Raw genomic sequence first — 6,611 nt, forward strand, 5'->3', positions numbered from 1 at the left:
CTTTCATTCAGTTCAATGTATTTTTAAAAATTTCCCTTGAGATTTCCTCTTTGACCCATGGATTACTTTGAAGTATGTTGTATTCCTGTTATCCTTCTGTTACTGATTTCTAGTTTTATTCCATTGTGGACAGCGAACACACTCTGTATTATTCCAATTCTTTTTTTTTTTTAATATTTTTTTATTTATTTGGTTGCACCAGTCTTAGTTGTGGCAGACAGCCTCCTTAGTTGCAGCTCCAGGGCTCCTTAGTTGTGGCTTGCCAGATCCTCAGTTGTGGCATGCAAACTTTTAGTTGTGGCATGCATGTGGGATCTGGTTCCCTGACCAGGGATCGAACGTGGGCCCCCTGCATTGGGAGCGTGGAGTCTTATCCACTGTGCCACTAGGGAAGTCCCTGTATGATTCCAATTCTTTAAAAAAAATTTTGATGGCCCAGCATGTGGTCTGTCTTGGTATATATTCTGTGGGCACTTTAAAAGAATGTGTATTCTGTGGTTGGTGGGTGCAGTGTTCTATAAATGTTAATTAGAATCTGTTGATCAATGGTGCTGGTGAGTTCTTCTATATCCTTGCTGATTTTCTCTCTAGTTGTTCTACCAATTGTTCAGAGATGGGTACTGAAGTCTCCAGCTGTAATTGTGGACTTACCTATTTTGCCCTTAAGTTCTATCAGTTTTTGCTTCACATATTTTTCAGCTCTGTTGCTTGGTGCATATCCATTTATGTTTGCTATGTGTTCTTGGTGAATCGACCCTTTGTAATTTTATAATGTTATTGTCTCAGATAACTTTTTTTGCTCTGAAGTTTACTTTATCTGATATTATTTTAGCCACTCCTGCTTTCCTTTGATTAATTTTGCATGATTGATCTTTTTCCATCCTTTTACTTTCAGTCTGCCTTTATTGTTACATTTAAAGTGAGTTTATTATACACATCATATAGTTGGGTTATGTTTTTTTCCACTAAGCCAATCTCTGTCTTTTAATTAGTGTATTTAGACCATTTAGGTTAAGGTAATTATTGATATATTAAGGCTTAAGCCTGACCCTTTTTTTGTTTTTGTTTGTTCTCTCTGTTTATTATTTCTGTTTTCTTTTTCCCATCTTCCTGTGCTTAATATCATTAATCATATGGAAATGTAAATTAAAACCACAATGAAATGTCATTACACGATCACCAGAATGGCTAAAATTAAGAAGACTGAAGACATCAAGTGTTGGCAAGGTTGCAGAGCAACCAGAACTCTCACATATTGCTGGTTGTAGTGTAAAATGGCATAAACACTTTTGACAAAGGTCTGGCATTTTTCATGAAATTAAATATACACCTATCCTATGACCCAGTTTTAATCCTAAGAATTTATCCATGATAAATGGAAACATTTATACCACAAAAAGATTTGTACAACAAAGTCCACTGCAACTTTATTTACAATACTTCCAAATTGGAAACAGCCCAGGTGCCTATCAGTAAGAGAACTGATATACTGTGATATATTCATACAATGGATTACTGCTCAACAATTAAAATGGACAAACTATCTTCCATGAGTAGCGTAGTGTGCGGCTCACAGGAGTCTCAAGTACTATGACTATGCTAAGTGCTTCATGCAGTTTATCTTATTTAGTCCTTCCAGCCCTAAGGGGTAATCATCATTATTAAGTGCCTTGCATATATTTTCTAATTTGATCCTGTACAACCCTATGAGGCAGTATTCTGACACCAGCAGCTGATATACTGAAATACAATTTAATTCCAATGCTAACCACCCAGAGTTAGCAGCAGACTCCACAGGTTCAAGAACATTCTTCCCGGGACTTCTCTGATGGCACAGTGGTTAAGAATCCACCTGCCAATACAGGGGACACAGATTTGAGCCCTGGTCCGGGAAGATTCCACATGCTGTGGAGCAACTAAGCCTGTGCGCCACAACTACTGAGCCTGTGCTCTAGAGCCCGTGTGCCACAACTACTGAAGCCCGCTTGTGTAGAGCCTGTGCTCCACAGCAAGAGAAGCCACCGCAATGAGTAGCCCGTGCACCGCAACGAAGAGTAGCCTCCGCTCTCGGCAACTAGAGAAAGCCCATGCACAGCAACAAAGACCCAAAGCAGCCAAAAATAACTAACTAACTAAATAATTAATTAAAAAAAAAAAAGAGCATACTTCCCAACAAGACTCTCCTCACTTCAGATGCCAGTTGCACTTTTGAGGGTTCCCCAGCCACCAGCATTTCTGACCAAATGGCTACAAATTCTGGGGTTCCCATGACCCCCTTGAGTTCAGTGATTTGCTAGAACAACTCACAGAACTCAGAAAAGCATTATACTTATGATTACAGATTTATTATAAAGGTTACAAATCAGTTTCAGTTAAATGAAGAGACACACAGGGTGGGGTCTGTGAGAGTTCTGTATGTAGAGCTTTCATGACCTCTCCTCATGGAATCAGGATATGTCACCCTCCAGGAACACTGATGTGTTCATCATCTAGGAAGCTCTACTGGGCTATGGTGTCCAGAGTTTTTATTGGAATTTCATTACAAAGGCATGATTGATTGAAGCATTGGTCACATGCTTGAACTCAATCTCCAGTTCTTCCCCTTGTCCCTAGAGATCAGGTTGGCTCAGAGTCCCAACCCTCTAACCACATGGTTGGTCTTTACGATGACCAGCCCCCATCCTGAGTCATCCCATCTCTTAGCAGAAACTCACATTTATGATCCAAAGAGCTCATGATAACAAAGATACTCCTATTACTTTGGAAATTCCAAGGGTTGAAATTCACCTTCCCAGTAATCAGGGACAGAGGCCAGTCAAATTCTTTATTACATAAGAGATGGGCATTATTATTGCCCCCATTTTACAGATAAGTAGAGGCCTACAGAGGTTGCTCAAAGTCATACACCTGGTAAGTAGCAAAACCAGGACTCAAACCTAGGTATGTCTGACCACAATCTTGATACTCCTCCACTATATATATTGTCTAAAAGTAAATGCTCACTATTTCCTGAATGAATAAATTACTAGGAAAATATCAAAAATGATTCTGAAATTTCTAGCTTGGGGGACTGAAAATGATCAAGGCCTTTCTAAGAACTTCATTGGTCCTCCATACATATATTTTTTAGGTCCTATCCTATATTAAAATGTTTCTATATCCCATATAAAGTATTGTTCCTTTGCTGAAAATATTTAAAAGGATTTTTTAAATTTTACTTTGAAATCATTTGCTATGTCTACTTAAATTATGACAAGATGTGATTTCTTGTCAGTCACAGTCCATACATGGAATGTTTGCAAAGTGAGAAAATCAAACTTAGAAATTCTGTTTTGTTTTGTTGTTTGTTTGTTTGTTTTTTATTTTTGGCCATGCCACGCGGCTTGCGGGATCTTAGTTCCCTGACCAGGGATCCAACCCATACCCTCGGGAGTGAAAGCGTGGAGTCCTAACCACTGGACTGCCAGAGAATTCCCTACAAATTATTTTTAAATGTAATCAAATGTTTATGAATACCAACTCCAGCTCTTGCCTGAAGGTCTGCATCTCAGCCAGGGGCGGGGCTGCTGCATTGCACAATGGCAGAGAACACCATTCTCATAGACTGCAATGCAACTGTGTCCCCTGGAGTTGTCCAATGCAATAACTCTGGCCAGTGAGTCAGGGGAAAGATGAAGAGCCCCCATCCACTGCACAACCAGAAGTAGCAGGTATCAAGTGTACTCGCTACTTCTCATGTCCAGAATTTAGTCACATGACCACATCTGGCTTCAAGAGGTGCTGGGAAGTATATCTTGCTGGGTGATCTTGTGCCTGGTTAAAATTCAGGTGATCTATTAATAAAGGAGGGAGGGCATATGTGGCAGTCACTATCACAATTAAATTGAACAGCCAATGAAGCTGATATAAATTTACATTGGTAGACGTTTGTCTAAATATTTATTGATTTTGATTTTATCGTTCTCTTTTGGTATTTTGGATTCTGTAAAAAAAAAAAAAGGGAAGAGGTAGTCTGAAACTTTTCTCTAGGCCCTTGAAAATCTTGTCAGTACCAGGTGCTGGGCCTGTGGGGCCCAGTGGATACAAGGTCTCTGAGGATGATGAGTCCACTAACCAAAAGAGGGAACCCAGAGTGGGTGTGATCTCTCTTGGCTCCAGCCCCCCTCCTAGACAAGAAGGTAGCCCCTCAAAGGGTGTGTGCCCAAATTCCGTATGCAGTTTGTGAGACTAACGGAGTACAGACACTTAAACATTAAATATCAGCTAATCCTTATGTAGTTGATTAGTCCACAACTAATCCTTATGTAGGGGAATAATCCACAGAGGTGGGGAAGGAGGAAGTGAGAACTGGAGTGGGGACAGGGCGTAACAACCAAAATGAGGCTCAGGGCCAAGAAATTAGGAAGGAGACAAAATAGCTGGACAGACATATGCAATGGTAGGTTTCGGAGCAGATTACAAAAGTCCCTGTGAGTCATCAATGGCAGTGCTGTTGTTTAAAAATAAACATAACATTTAGATAGCTCCAGGCTCTGAGGGAAAAACTGAGGTTGGATTACTTAAGGTCCTGTCCCAGGGTACTTACAGTCTATAAGTAAATATGTATGAGGTGGGATCCCTGGATCCCACCTAGCCTAGAGCCTGGCACAAAGTAAGTTCTTAGTAAACATTTGTAGAATGAATGAATGATTTGTTAAATAAATAACTAGCTGTGTGTCCTTGAACTGGGACCTTTTACCAGGGGTCTCAACCATAAAAGGAAACACTGGGTCAATGTGGCCTTCAGGTCCCTAGTGACCCCAAATTTTCTGGACAGGAGGACCGATACTTGGCTACCATCACCTTAAAAAGTGTGCATCCCATAGCATGCTGCATCAAATCTAAACTCAACCCACAAGGTTCAGCTCAAAGACTGCCTCCTCCACAATGCCTCCCTACCCCTTCCCTCAACAAATTGTACCTCTTCTAGTACATAGTCTACCCAGGTTACCGTGTGTTGGGTTCATCATCCCCCCCACTTGACCTGTGACCTGAGAATACAGAGTAAAGCTAATACTTATGTTGTACTTACCATGTGTCAGGCACTCTGAAAGCTTTAAAATCATCAATGCACTTAATATCTTAACAACCATGAAGTAGGTACTATTTTTCCCTCAGTTCACAGATGAAAACTAGAGGCACAGAGTGAGTAACCTGTTTACCATTAGGCTGCTAGTAAGTGGCAGAGACAGGATTCAAATCTGGGTAGTCAGGGTCCAGAATCCTTGTCCTTAACCAGCACTCTGTCTTATTCCTCTTTAAACACCCCATAGCAAAAATCTCAGTTTGGCACATAGTAGGTACTCAGTAAAAATGTCTATTGAATAAATAAATAAAAGCAGTAAACTGAGAAGCTGGGTATTAGAAGGGTATGCGGTTCCCCTGAGTATCCATCTGCTTACTGAGCCCCAGTCTTTCTCCAACATATGGGCTTAGTATGTGGTTCAGTCCATCCACCTATCCACTTATCATTCATCCATCCTCCATCCACCCATTCACCCATCTCTCCATTCCATTCAATGAATAGTTACTGTCCTACCCCACCCCACAGGGGGGGCCAGTGATACGAAAATGAATTGGCACAGTAGTGACAAATATGTCCATAGACAATGGCAGTACAGCATGGCAGGAGCTACACAAAAGAGGGCGCCGCTAACTCTGCCTGGATGGAGTCAGGGACTTACTGAAGGGCATTTAGGGAAAGAAACATGACTGGAACTCAGGGCTTCTGACTACCAGCCTGTGTGCTTTCCTTTACACTAGGGGCTCTGAAATCCATTTTTAGTAATGGAAACTTTCCAATGGAAATCTTATGCAGATCCCCATTACATAAAGCAGAAAGCCTTTGCTTCTTGGTTTCTCCCTCGCTGTCTCAGCCTTTAAGTCACTTTTTTTTTTTTTTAAATCACTAGCTCTCAACAGTGGAAGTTGGTCCAGTGAGATCTTAAGCCCATGCATAGATGGCAGCTGCTTCCCTCTAGCCTGTTTCCACCTATTTCACCTTCCACACTGCAGCCAGAGACCTTTCAAAAACCCAGACCTATCTGTGCCACCCTTCAGTTTACCATTCATCTATTTGGCCAACAATACTTACTAAGTGCTTTCACTGTACAAGGTAAGAATGCCAAGAACAGAACAGATAGCCCCTGCCTGCTTTTGGGGGGTGGGGGTGGGTGAGGGAGACAAGAAATCTGTGGGCAATTACTCAAATCGCTAAATAGGATGTGCTGATCAAGAATAAATCCGGAGAATGGCCTGAGGTCAGACATCTGCAAAGGGACCAGTGCTCCAAGAGCCTTAAAGGTCACTAAGGTTATTGATCTTTATCTTAAGAGCAAAGAGAATGCAATTGAATGGTTTTTGCTTGGTTTTTTGTTTTTTTTTTTTTTTTTTTTTTTTTTTTTTTTTTTTTTTTTTTTTTTTTTTTTTAAAATGAGTCAATCTGTGTTTTATTTTATTTTATTTATGGCTGTGTTGGGTCTTCGTTTCTGTGCGAGGGCTTTCTGTAGTTGCGGCGAGCGGGGGCCACCCTTCATCGCAGTGCGCAGGCCTCTCACTGTCGCGGCCTCTCT

Source organism: Balaenoptera acutorostrata, chromosome 9 (genome assembly GCF_949987535.1).
Source record: "Balaenoptera acutorostrata chromosome 9, mBalAcu1.1, whole genome shotgun sequence".
NCBI classification, from domain to species: domain Eukaryota; kingdom Metazoa; phylum Chordata; class Mammalia; order Artiodactyla; family Balaenopteridae; genus Balaenoptera; species Balaenoptera acutorostrata.